This window comes from Lathyrus oleraceus, chromosome 5 (genome assembly GCF_024323335.1).
Source record: "Lathyrus oleraceus cultivar Zhongwan6 chromosome 5, CAAS_Psat_ZW6_1.0, whole genome shotgun sequence".
Lineage (NCBI taxonomy): Eukaryota > Viridiplantae > Streptophyta > Magnoliopsida > Fabales > Fabaceae > Lathyrus > Lathyrus oleraceus.
This window is the reverse complement of record NC_066583.1, coordinates 184,279,443-184,294,636: the sequence shown is the minus strand read 5'-3', so window position 1 is coordinate 184,294,636 and position 15,194 is coordinate 184,279,443.

Here is a 15,194-nt window from a genome sequence, read left to right as displayed (position 1 = left end):
AGGTTTAAAGAGATGTTAACCAAGCTTCGGGTAAAAGTATTTCTTTTCATGAAGTTTTAAAGCTAATGCCAAAAAAAATCTAAATTTATGAAGGAATTATTAATTGGTACAAAGCAGAAACTGGATAAAAAGCATGTAAATATGACTGAGAAATGCGATACGACATTGCTATAAACAATGCCAACAAAACTGAAGGATCCAGATAAGTTATGCCCATTCTTGATGACCGGGAAAGTGTTAATAGGTTTGGAAAAGAGCGAACTTAGCTTGAAGTTCAATAATAAAAAAATGGTGTTTGATGCTTATGAATGGACACCATATGCAGATGATCCGGAACATGTTACCAGATTGAAGACAAAGGTATCAAGGACGACAAAGGAAGGAATAAAGGACAATTATCCAACGTGAGGGTATCCCTTGCGCCTAACATGCCTTAGGCATGGAACGTCAAGCTAATGACAGTAAATAAGTGTTGGGTGGTAGGCAACCCACCAATAAGTGTGTTTGTAAAATTTTGATTTGATTTTATTTAATTAAAACATGTCGATTTTTTGTATGTTATCTAGCAAGAAAAGAATGCATGTGAAAAATAAAGTAGAGAATAGACAAGTGAAAGGAAAAGAAGAAAGGAAAAATAAAAGAGAAAGTCCCTGGAAAAACCACACAATTTATCGCACGTATGATAGGGTTATATCATGTGCACGATGGCTTCATAACATGTGCAATAGAGACGTTGGAGAATCTGAAATCTGTTAGTATCATACACGTGATGAACACATGACGCACATGAGAGAGATGTTGGCATAAAGACATTGGAAGAACCGTTAGCATCGCACACGCGATAGACGCATGACGCACGCGATGAGAACGAAAAATTTGCCTATAAATAGAGATTTTCAAATCTCTTTTCCTCACAACCCTTTCTTTAATCTCTCTTAACCTTAAATCTCTTATAATCACCATATTCTATTTAATATTTTCTCTTGTGCAATTGTTATTTTTGTGTGTTATTACATGCATAATGGCTTCAAAAATATGCAGAGTTGCAAGAGGTTCATCATCACGCGCTAATCCTGCACCAAATGCTCCAACTTTTCCAAATTTGAAGTTTCTTTCTAAAGCAAATGTTGAAAAATATTTAAAGTCGGTTGACTACCATAGCGTGAGAGAAAGAGCTTTTGTATGTGATGACCTGAGAGGTTTCGAAGAAGTGATGGAAATGTTGTAACAACGATAATGGGTAAGTTTTAATGATTTGATTCAGAATAATAACAAAACTACTAGCCTTGAGTTTTATGCAAATGTTGCTTGTAGTGATGTGGGCTCTTATACTTCATATCTGCAAGGTAAGTACATCGACTACTCTGCTAGTGTTATTAATTCTATTTTGAATCTTCAACCTCCTCCTGTCTATTCTCTTAGGACTTACAAAAATTAGCATCTTGTTATAAATGAAACCATAACCTAAGAAACGCTTGATGCTTTCTGTAGACCTGAGGCTGAATGGGTGATTGAGTGTGGCTTAACATTGCATCTTAGAACTACTGAATTTCGCCAAATCCCTATGGTATGGGCCTCATTCTTTGTGCAAACTCTAGAAGCCGCTTCTAATCAGTTACAATTTAGTGTGAAGCGGTGCTTATGAATTTTGGCTCTTTTAAAGGGTGATCATATTAATGCAGGATACTTATTTTCTAAAAATATTAAAAATATGGTTAACGTTGCACAACGAGCTTGTGGGCATTTTCATGTTATTAATGAATTATGCAAGAGAGTCGGAGTACCCACCTACCACTTATATATATAATTAAGACAAATATGATGAATTTGATTTAATAATATTATATTTTAACATATATATATTATATTTTACATCAAACATATAACTTTACCGTATTTTTATAAGATTAATATTAATAATAAAAAATTAAAATTTGTAATTTTAATATTTAAAAACCAATTTAAAATAAAATACATTTAAATTTAATAGGTTTTAATTGATTTAAGTTTTCATCCAAAACTAGATAAACTATATTTATTTTAATCTTTTAATATGATGAATTTTGCTTAAAAATAAATACAACCATCCAAAACATTCATAATGCACATTATAAAACCTTTACACGGACAATATAATTAGGTTTGAATACAAAATATTTTATTTAGTCGGTTTTTACCATTTTTGTAGAATTTTCTTCTAGACATATTAGAATTTATTTCCCGCGCAATAGTCAAATTTAAAAACTTGTTTAAGAAATCTTAGTTAAATTTAGCTTAAATCAATGTATTTGCAATCAATGAAATGTAATTTTTATTCCAATATATCAAAAAGTTGAAAAGAAAGATACACGGTATTTAGATGTTTTAGAGTTTTTAATTATATTTTAGTAGATAAGATGTGATATTCATAATTGTCTTTTAGTTATTAACTAAAGTTATAATTTATTCTATATAAATTTTTTTTAATAAATCTGAGACGATTACAACAAATCAATTGTTGAAAATGTGTATCTTGTGTTTTTTAAAGTCTATTTGGTGTTAAGAATGTTCAAATTTTTAATAGATTTAATTAAAATTGAAATTGATCGGAAGAAAAAAACATAAAATTGAATAATAGATTTATTTTTCAAAAATTAACTTAAATATTTCTTTTATTAGTTTGATATACTACACCAATCTATCTTTTTCAAAGAATATTGTAAATTTATTATTTTCTATTGGTATATTTGTAAAGGGTCTATGAGAGGTGATAGAGGAGGTAGATAATACCTTGTGTTGCCATAAAGTTCTCTTAAACACTTGTCTATTAAATCGATCGGCCATTTATCAAATGTGTTGTCCTTGTTTTGAATATGTCGCCTTCCTCGGGGAGGAGTCTCACAATGGGAGCATCATACTCCGTAATGGAACAGAAGGAGGCATTTGATCATATTTTTCACAATAAATATGGACTAACTGTCCACTCTTGCATCATTTTAGTGATGGTTGTTATTTTAAAGGGGGCTAAGATCCAAGCTTAGCACCACTATAAATACCTCAACACTAAAGTAGAAAAGGACAATTTCATTCTGATACAGAAAACCATATACATCGAGTTTCTCACCCCTTAAGTGAGGTAGCTCTCATCCTTAAAACAAACCTTAAAACCACTGACAACCCTTAATCGTTAGGGGTTGTCACGTATTGTACCTTTTAGCAAGTACAATTGGTGCCCATCATGGGGCCTAGTAAAACTGACCTGGGCCACCACAATACTATCATGTCATATCATTGTCCCCGCGTTCAACCTCTTTAATCACCATGGTGAACAAAAGGACAACAACTTTAACCAGTAAAGACGCTGAAGGCTAGGAGAGCAACATAATAGAGATGTGCGCTACTATGGAAGATATATGTCACCAGAACCAATCTTTGGAGGATAATGTCCTCCATATCCAACATCACCAACAAGAGGTAGACCCCTTAGACGAGGTGGATATGTTAGACCCTTAAACTGTTTTAGATGATATATGGGAGACGCTCGTTCTAAAGAACTTTAACCCTGTTTCATTGGCCAAGTTATATAGGTGCAGTGACCCATATGAACATGTCGCTTCCATCAACACGCATATTAAAGTTGCATGTCCCTAATACATTTAGGGGGAGAACCTAAATACAATTTTGTTGTTTATCTTGTCGCTTTCTTTTTGTTTTATTGTTTATTAAGTCTCCTCCATGATTGCACATCTCTGAATTAAGTTTTAAATCGATTCGTTTTTTTAGCACGCATAATTCAGTTGTTATATTTGAGCTTTATCATGATGTAATTTGTCAATTGGTTGAGTTAGTGGAACAAGAACCATATGTATTGTTGATTCATGTTAGGTTGAAAGGAAAATCTCAAAGTATTTTAAAAATCATGAAAAAATGAGATTGTATGTGCATGACTCGGATCATGTGCATATCCTAACTCGAATCAAATTAAATAGTGACAAATAGAAACTCTTCCAAACATGTGACTCAAATCACACTTTTAAATTAATTCGAATCAGGAGGCCTTGTGACTCGAATCACAAGTTGCACTTGATTTGAATTAGACAGATCTGTATAATCTCTACCTCATTTGATTTGGATTAAACTTTCTACTTGACACGAATCACACAATTTCTCACATTTCTCTGTTTGGGTTTGTCCAAATTGACTTGAATCGGACTTTATACTTGATTCGAATCAAGAGTTTTCACGACTCAAATCAGATTTATAAGGTGATTCAAATCACACAAGAAATGGGTCAAAATATTTATGTTTTCTTATTCCACTTCACTTGCTCATTTGACCCAAATCATGAAACGTTATTGACTCTAATCTAACTAACTTTTTCCATCCATTTTTGCGCTTAATCTCAAGAACATATAAATTAATTTTGACATCTTATTTTCAAAAATATAATTTCATAATCTACATTGTAATTTTGTGAAATCAACACCCTCTCGTTATTTAAAACTCAAAACTCTATAAAACATAAACTCTTTCATCTTTCAGATCCTGATAAAGAGAGATTTGTAATTTATTGAGGGGACAATGTCTTAAAACTAACCGTTCTTGAAGGTTATGTAATGTTTTTTAGGAAGCTTGCAAGATTGAGGTTGTTGTCATTGTTGGTGACAAATTCTAGTGAAAAAAAGAAGGTTATTTTCTCCAGCCGACATTGGTAGCGACTGTGTAGAAGGCTACATACAAGGTGGAGTTCTTCTCAATCTTCGGACAATTTGCCGCTTAAGAAATCAATGGGATCACGGGGTATTTTGACACACGAAGACTGCGAGTAGATTGGTGAAGCTATAAGATTTAAGAATCTAGAATCGAGTAAAGATTTTGCAAAAGAGTTTAACATTAAGTTGTATATAAATCAAGATCTATATATGAGATTTATTTTTCTCAGCATTGTAGTGGATTAGTGACTGTATGAACTCTTGCAATATTTGTCAAAATAAAAAAGAATAAAACATGTTCCAATGGGAAACCATTGAAAGATGGAATGGTCAAAGCGAGAATAAACGTTGGATTGTTGTTCCTTTTGGATTGGCTGCATTATGCAAAAAACATGGAGTATACAAGATATTTTGGTGAAGAAATGACACATGTGGGACATGATGTTCCAACATGTGTGGCACAATCGGCCTCTGATGTAGTTCAATCTTTGGCACGTTCTTTGTGATTTATGAGCGTGCTTTTGGATTTGTGTGTGATTAATTTGTTATTATCCTTCAACAATCTAATTAATTAGATATTTTTTGATAATTTAATAATATTAATTTTAAATTATGTAGATTTAAATTTGAATTCAAATCAAATCAAAACCTTTAACGGAAATGTTTAGAAAAAAATCTTAATGAAATATCCATAATATTTGGTGATTAAAATTCAAATCCTCGTTGGAGAAAAGCCCAACTATGGACTTCTATTTAAAGAGACTCATTCTAATATTAGAGACAATGAGCTTGATTGAATATTATGTGTGAGCGGGTTTTATTTTAGTCCTTTGTTTGTGTTACATGTACACCACGCTAGCAACACTCAGATCATAAGGCATAATGTTGGTTTATTTAGTTGAGTTGTAATTCAACACTCTTTAAGTTGTTTTAACGAAGTTGGTCGCTTAGGATTAGTGATTGAGATAAAGTGATAAGGGTTCTCATATTTTAGGGGAGTCCTAAATAGAAAGTCACTGGGATTAGGAAAAGGCATTGAACAACATGGGGTTTTTGTTCTTATAATATTAATTATACTTATTCAAAATAGTGAATTTCCTTTCTTGGGTAGAGTGTCTTCCTAGATGTAGGTGTGATTTCACTGAAATTGGTTGAAGTTTCTTTGTGTCCTTTTATTGTTTTCTGCATTAATCATCTTGTTTATCAATTATTTGTTAATTTTGATGTAAGATGTTTAAAATGTCGGCTTAGACATCTGGTCCAACAGTTGTCCCCTATGAACAGAATTTCCGAACCGTTATACATCATGGTATACTCTCTCTCTCTCTCTCTCTCTCTCTCTCTCTCTCTCTCTCTCTCTCTCTCACTCTCTCACGCACTCTTGCATTTTAATTTTTGTAGGATAATTACATGCTTAGGTTATCAATTCTTAGCGTACTTTATCATTTATTTTAATTCGTAGTGATTTATTACGTACGGTTAGGTTTTGTTAGAATTGTAACCTATTTGAGATTTAGTGGTGATTAAACTCTGGAAAACTAGTGTTGTTAGATTCTAATATTAATTGAATCATTGAACATGACACATCTCGTGTAATCTATAATTACTCAATCAATCAATGTCTTTGAAGAATATATGAATTTTGTAAATTGTGTATTTGTCAACGTGGTTGGGTTTTAATATAAGCATAAGATCTTTATTTTTGCTTTAAGACTTATGTGCGTTTTTGAAAGAAAAAAACTTTGATATTCTATTTTTGGAAAATCGGTCATTTTTTTAATAAGGGTCTATTCACCCCCTCTAGAACGTTTATGTACTCCATATTCTCACCCGACACATGTGGCCACCATTGGAGCCCTTGACTCCTAAAAATGAAAGATCTTGTTGGACACCTTGAAAGACACAACTTTAAGATGGTATATCGGCATGCCTCGCCTCTTCATCCCCAACTATCATGATTTAATGAAGAAGCTAGTCCACCAGTTCAAAGAAAGAAGGCACAAGAATATGATTTCCATTTGTCTATTCAACATCCTCCAAGGCCCCTATGAATCCTCAAGGGAGTACCTCACCCACTTCAACAAGGTGACAATCAAGGTGATTCACCTAAACCAGGAAATGTGCGTATGAGCATTCTAGAATGGGCTCAGGGTGAGACACTTTAACTAATCTCTCGCCTAGAGATCAACGACGGCTTTAGCTGAAGAGATGACATGGATGGAATGTTACATCAAGGGTAAAGAAAGCAACGATAAAAAGATTTCCCAAGATGGAAAATAACGTATCTCATATATTGATTGCTCACAAAGGGGTTAATACACATTGCCCATTAGAGACAATACGACATTCAAGTGAAGTGGAAAGTCCATTGAAAGCTTCGTGCCTCTAAACACTCATTGAGAGAGGATATGGTAGGAAATCCTCCACGTGCACATAATCCCTTGACCCCTAACTCTAAAAGCAGACATCACGGGACTTTAGCCTAACAGTTGGTGTAAGTTACACAAAGACAAGGGGAATCATACTGAGGATTTTATTCAACTCAAGAAGAAGATAAAGTGTTTGATCTAAGAGAGGCGCTTAAAGAAATATGTGAATGGAAACTCCACTCGAGGTCCAAAAGGATCTAATTCTTAGAGGTGAGACCCCCCCCGGCAATCTTAGATACAACAAAGGAAAGGATCCAAGAAAGGGAGGTGACGTTAGAGTTTTTCTTTACAAACTTAATCCCATTGCAGGATGATTCATTGAGGACAAAAAAGACCAGTTTCGCTCTAGAAAACTTACACTATAAGAAAACATACTTTAAATGTGATGACAATGTTTTCAATTTTAGTTTAAGGTTGTCTGATCTAGATGTTTCTCTTAGTTTCTTGGTTTCTAATTCCTTTGTATGAATTTCCCTCAGAGAATCTATCTGTTTCAACCTATCTCTAACCTCTTGTTTCTTTTTTTCACCAAGCATTTTGTAAGTGTCTATTAATGTTTGCTCTAGAGAAGAAGAGTCATGGGGTTGTTTTTCAACCTCTTTTATGGCCTCCTTTATGGAATTCATTTAAAAACAAAAAGTTATATCCTTAGAATGTTTCATAGCTTCGAAAAGATTAAAACTTACCTCTTTATTATGTGTTTTACCTTCATTTTCCCATTGTCGACATCAATCGCCATTCATGTTGTTTGTAAGAACAAGTTTGGTTCTATATCTATACCTTTGAGTTTTTGTGATAACAAAGTGTATAGAATAATTTTGTACTATGACTATGTATGTTTAGTATGCAGATAAAATAAAATAGATTCTCACTATGAACAAGTCAAATCTGAATACAAGCAAAGTCTGATGAAAGCAGCTAAGCATATTATTAACTAAGGATACACTTTGAGCATATAGAAGAAATACAAAAGTATGTATAATGCATGGTCAAGCTTCAGGATTATGAAAATCAACTATGATGGTTACAAATTCCTAAGAAAAGAATATCATGAGAAAGCAAATTTGATCAATCAAGGTTCAAGCCATTACAAAACTCTGAAGAGAAATCCTAGATTTAATACATGAATTGTTGGTGTATCATGATCCAAGAGAGATTGTGAAGTTTGGACATTGTTAGAATCTGAATCATTGATATTTGTGAAAGAAGTTCTGAAGATATTCTATACTCTAGTTGTTGTAAGTAAACGCTTTTGAAGAAGCCACCTCTGATACATTATGTGTCTTTGTAACCTTATTAAGTCCTCTGATCCAAATAAGTTATTGATGACACTCGATCATTGCATTTTTTCTATCAAAGAAAAAAATAAAAATAAGTCGAAGAGGATTAAATTTGATGAATAAATGAGCAAAGTACATAGAAAAATGACCAAGTATGAAGAATTAGGGACTTTGAGAAATTTTGCTGAAAAGGGAGCAGAAGCAAGCAAGCTCAATTTGCATATTTCCAGAGAAATAATTTGTATTCTAACACCTACAATCCTGGATGGAAGGATCACCCAAATTTCAGATGGAGTAATAATTAGAATATAAGTGTTAATCAGTGTGTTCAGCAAAATCAACAGGCTCCAACCCAAAGGAAACCTTCACCCCTTGAAGAGACCTTCCACAAATTCATCCAGGATACTCAGAGAAGTTTTGTGTGAGGGAAAAGATTCTTAGTCCTTGTTTTAATGATGTGAAACCTTTTAGTAGCTCATACTGTGTACTTTGGACGGTGTCATCCTATATTAGAGTGCATTCATTCTTTAACATTCTCAAAGTATCAATTCAATGTGTTTATCCATATATGAGCATCTCATATATGTCAATATTGCATTTGATCATTGTTGGTACCTTAGGTCAATAAGAGAATGGTTTGGGTTGACCAAAATACATCTTAAAAACTCATTTTTGACCATTTAAAATCTTTGAGTTGACTCATAAAATCTTTGAGTCGACTCATTCATGTATCTTATTTTCTCTGTAACTCACGGGTCTGGACATGTCGAGTCTTTGAGTCGACTCATTTCTGGAAGAACAAGATGAGTCAACTCATCTCCTATTTGAGTCGACTCATAACCTATTTTATTTGAATTGTGTTGTTGCGGGTCTGAACAAGTTGAGTCTTTGAGTCGACTCATTTATGGAAAAACAAGATGTGTCAACTCATCTCCTGTTTGAGTCGATTCATAACCTGTTTTATCTAAATTGTGTTGCTGCGGGTCTGAACAGGTCGAATGGTCATTGATTTCACTCATTTGTGTATTTTTGCAAAACAAATCTGTTGTGTATTTCACTTGGTCCATATATATATATATATATATATATATATTCTGGAGTCTCATTTTCAGAAAAACAACAAGAAAAGTGAAAGATATACACTAAAGTTCCTCTTCATCTTCATTCTTCATTGCATGTTTCAACAACTACACATAACAATTTTTGTTGATCACAGTGCATTGTTATGGTGATAACGTCCAAATAGGGTTGTGTAATATTGGTTTGGGTAGAGGTTTTTAGTAGGTTTTTCTTGAATAAAATCATAGGGTTTTGTCCTCCAAGATTTGGGTTTTTTTTTCATAAATCTTTGCTTCATAGATTCAGCAGAGTGAAAGGTTTGAAGAACGGTGGGTTCATTCGAATGAGTAACGGTAACCGGAGGATTATGAAGAAAGGTTTTGGTTCAAGCGTGACGCGATTGAAATCAACCGAGCTAGAGTTTTGGAGAACTTGGACTTCTTGCAATAAGGTAGCTACAATCGAAGGTTTCACGCATATCCGATTGAAATCAATTGAGCTAGAGTTTTGGAGAACTTGAAGTTCTTGTAATAAGGTTGGTACAATCAGAGGTTTGTCCAGAACATTTGATGCACTTGGTTCAACTTGAATCAAGGGGAGATAAGTGAATAGGATCTACAACAACACTTAGGTTTGCTTGGTGATGATCATTTCTTCTCTTGTATAAACTTTGCAATTATAATAAATATCTAAACTCTAGTTTTAGAATTGGGGGCAGACGTACCCTAAGCGAGGACAAAAGGGGAGCTGCCTAAACAAATTTGGTGTTGTTTTCTATTTCTCTAACTATTTAATTTTTGGATAAATTGAATCGTGTGTGAAACTAATTTGAAAATTCATCTCGCTTAATTGTTGTGCATTAAAGTTGTTTTATAAATAGTTGCAATCACTTTGGTTGTAAATAAGGAAAATTATGCACAATCAATTCTAATGAAATTAAGACTTGGTATAGTGTGCACACCAAGTGTTTGATAAAATTAACTTCACACAAGTTTATCAATATTTTGATTGTTTTCTCGTTGTCTTAATTCATCACGGTGGTAGCTATATCAAGGAGTTGTGTATTTGATCGATTGATTAGGATTGTTGTTGATTAGCTTTATCTTAGTCATTCCATTAAGTTTCACGTATATACGATCTTTCCGGTAATGAATCATTTAGACGATCGTGGTCTAGGGAGCTTTCGCAACCTTTAAAAATAATTTTAAAAAGCGCTAAATTTTTAATTATCGGATCTATTCAACCCCCCTTCTAGATCAGTACTATCGTCTAACATTTTGAACAGGTAAATAGACAACATGAAACAATGAGTAAGAACCATGATGCATCTATAAAAAAAATTGGAGATGCAAATTGGTCAGTTATCTCGGCAAGTAGTCGGTTTACCTAGTTCTAGTGAAAGATTTATATGTAACACCGTGGATAATCCTAAAAATGAGACATGTAAGGCTTTAGAAGCAGGTTTTAAGGTAATCACCAGCATATGTGAGGATGAAGTAGTGGAAGAGGTCTTGGTTGAAGAGGATGAAATATGGTATGAGAAAGAGGAAAGTGAAAACCAGAGTGACCAACCTGAGAAGGGGGTCACCATTGAGCAATTGATAGACAAAAACTCCCCTTGGAGAAGGACTAAGAAACAAATTCTTAATGACTCTAACCTAGAGCTACCATATTACATAAGACTTCCATATCCATTTATTAAAAAGAACCCATAATAGGGAGAAGAGGCAGGGTTGTTTACAAGGTTTAAAGAGATGTTAACCAAGTGTAAGACCCCAATTTTGACCCTAAGATCCCTCATACAATCTCACCATATGCATTAGCATTGGGGTCATGCCTTGGCGTCCTCCTTACCCCTATTTCATTGGGTTTTGTTTTGGGAGAAATCACTAAGCATCATGTGATTGTATCATACTTGTATATTATCATTTCACTAACGAAAATACCAAAAATATGTCTTTGTTATTTGCCTAACTCTTTTGTAGGAAGGGCATGATGACCATTGATTTATCAGGTTCACATTTAGGGTTTGAGACCCTCATAGCTAAGATCACAACCAAGGAATGATCCATAATGTCTCTAAGCATCATATATGAGTCCCAATGATCTTTGCATGTTATTTTGATCAAGATTTCTTCAAGAGTTTGGAGTTGGTTTGCCTTGGAAACCCTAGTTTGTCTGGGTATCTTGAGTAACTTCTTCAACAAGCTTCCTCATAAATTGATCAAATTTCTCAAGGGTAACTTCAAAATTCATCATCTTATGCATATATGATCTACCATGAGCCTAAAAAGTCAATAAAATTGCAAGTTAGCAAGTTGGTTGAGGGTGGTTGGCTGGATGGATTCATCTGATCAAAACTGGGTCTCCCTAGACCCTATCTCCTTCAATTTTCATTATATGAAAATGATTCCAAGAGAAAAGTTACTCTAAATAATATTACAAACAACTTTAATGTTTAGGTCTAGACCTAATTTTTCTTGGAAAGTCATTTTCCATGTTGAAACATTATAGGTCATTTTGTCTAAACCCTAATTTGAAAGTCAACTTCCCAAGGCCATAACTTTCTCAATTTTTATAATATGAAATATTTTCAAGTTGAACAATTAAATTCAAGATGTCTACTTCAACTTTGATGTTTGGAGTGAGAGCTAAATCAACTTTTATGAGCATGTGATATGAAGATACATTATAGGTCATTTTGGACCAATACCATTGAACAAGTGATTTTCCTCAACTTCAAAAATGCACAACTCTTTCATTCTAAATCAAAATTATGTCAAATTGGTTACCATTTTAAAGGTCTTTGAAATTTATACAACTTTAATTAAGGCACTTTTCTCATTTGGAGGTCACATAAAAAGTTTAATAAGGTGGAACATTGAAGTATATGACTTGACACTTAGAAAATTTTCCAACATGTTGAAATTTCCAAACTTCCACCTCAAAATTAACCATGATACAAGTTCCAAATGGAAAAGTGTTCAACATAAGAGTTGTTCCTCTTAATCTAAGCTTTCCAAAGAGTCTTAACTCATTCATTTTGGATCAAGTTTGCTAGGGCTACGCATGGTGTTAATAGGCCTGCATCGATTGGCAAAATCAAAACTTCAAATGATCATTTCACATTGCCTTACCAATCAAGCTTGATTCAAACCTCATTTCAGTTGGTTTTGGACCTTAGTGCATTGCTTCATGGGCATGTACACGCCCATGCAAGCTTGAATATGACATTGCCAAATTTGGAAGAAATTGCAAGTGTGCAAATAACTTGAATTTGCTATAAATAGAGACCTTTTGAGCTCATTTCGAGGGATCCTTGCGCGCCAACTTTGCCTCCACTCTTCAAACCCTCACAATTCAAAGGAAAATCTGATAATTTTCACTTGAAAATTGAGTTTGAATCTCACTGTTTGGAGATTCAAAAACTCCAGGATCCAAAGCTTCTTACTATTCCTAATCCACTTCTGCAAGCTATTGGAGCAAGATCAAACAAGAATTGAAGCAAGAGAGATCAAGTTATGCACATCATTGAAGGTATTTTCAAGATTTTTTCTTCTCTTCGATTCTCACTCAATTCTCATTAATTCTCTTGGATATTTGGTTGTTTAAAGTCCTGCCAATGTAGGTAAGAAGATTGAGTTGCTTTGAGGTCAAATCGAAGCAACTCAGTTGACACACCTCAAAATTCAACTCCTCATATCTTTCTATATATTTGGAGTTAGTTAAAATTGAGGTCAGATTCGTGCTTTACGTCATTTTTTCTTTCAGATCATGTCCTTCTTTTTCATTTATGTCATGGTAATGATTGGACCATTCCGGCCAAGGTCGCCTGAGAAGACGACCGACACTTTGCTCCGCAATGATGTGGCATGGTCCTGAACCATTGATCCATTTTAAAATGTTTTAATCACAAGCGTTGGTTTGAATGACCAGTTGTATGACGCGCTAACTAAGTTCCATCATGGAACGCGCGTTTGTGTCCACTTGATCTGCCACCTCAATTAATGAGGGAGATCAAGTGGTCCACATTTTTTGTATTTTTTGTATTTTCATTGTATTCCTTTGATTTTCATTAATTCAGATTAATTTTAATATTGATCCAAAAAATATGAGAGTTTCACCAAAAAAATTAAATAAAATCCTCTTTTATATTTTGAATTAAAATTATTTTTTGGATCATTATTAATTTTTTTTATGATTTGATTGATTTTGTGATTATTTTTAATTGTTTAAAAATACTTTTAAGTTTCCAAAAATTCTGAATTTTTTTCTCCAAGGTCCTTTGACCTTGTTTGACCTATGTTAAATCTCATGGCCATTTCTTTGGTGTTTTGATGAGGTTTTAGTAAATTGACCAACCATATTTAATTTAATGCATTATTTTTAGTATTTTTAAAATTGAATAATTGCCAAATAATTGTGTTGGGCCATTTTGATTGGCTTTGGACGTTTGACTTGTGTTGTTGGACCTTGGTCAAGGTTGATTTGACTTTGCTAGGTTAAGATCATTGAATTTAAGGGGTTGTGTAAGACCCCAATTTTGTCCCTAAGATCCCCCATGGCATCATATCATATCTTATCATTGCCTCAAGGATCATTGTGCACCTTGCTTCCCTCCTAGTGGGTGGGTTGTCTTATGAGTGTGGTTCTTGATCACCAAGCATGTCTAGCATTTGTATATCATTGCTTTTCATTTGTTTACTAACCAAAAGTACAAAAATATTGTCATCTAACCATGTTACTTGCAGCTGAAGCAAAACTAGGTCAAACAGTCAAATCATTCATTGAGCTATAGATGGTGACCATTCTTGAAGAATTTGGGTACCATGATCATTCATAAGAAGTTCATATGAGTTGTGACATCATTTGGAATCAAAATCTCAAGTGGTAGAGGCTTGAAATTCATCAAAGCAGGGCTCAGTCAACCAAAACCCTAGCAAAGTCAATTGTGGTCAACTGTGCATTTAATCAGGGATTTGAAGGTGTGAGATGGTTGGAAAGGTCTCATTCATGTCCATACAAGCCTCATATAACATGTCAAACATCAACATTGAGGAATTGGAGGTCAGACAAAAAGTTTTCCAAAATAATAATGACCTGTAATTTTCAACTGCCAAAAATGGAAAGTCCTTCTCCTCAAATTTACATGTCCAAGAAAGCTTCAAATCAAATTTTGTCCAACATGAAAGTTAAAGATCTTGCTCTCACCTTTCCAAAAACTCCAAGAACACTCATTTCTCATTTATGGTTGGCAAGTTATGATCAAATCATTTTCAAGAAAAGTTGAACTTCAAGGAGGCATAACTCTTGAACCATTTGGCCAAATTGAGTGAGGTTTCTTTGAGCAAATCCCATTTGATATGAACTATCATAATGCATCATTACATTTCATCAAAAATCATCACATAAAAAGGTCATTTTTCAAGTGAACCATTTAAATTTTGGTGGGAAAAAAGGTGATTTTCAAAAGTACATGCAATTTTCATGCCAAATTATTTCCAATCACTTCAAAATAGGTTTTGTGACTTGCTTCAGCTGTTTTTACACTGTTCCATTGATCACACTTACATAAGGGCATTTTGGCATTTTACATAACATGTGCATTTTCACTAATCCAATTTCATTTTGCTAATCATGATTAACAATGCTGATTAACAAGGAGTATATATTCCTAATTGTAACAGAATTTCGGAATCGACATTCACAATCTCAGATCCAAACAGAAAATTCTC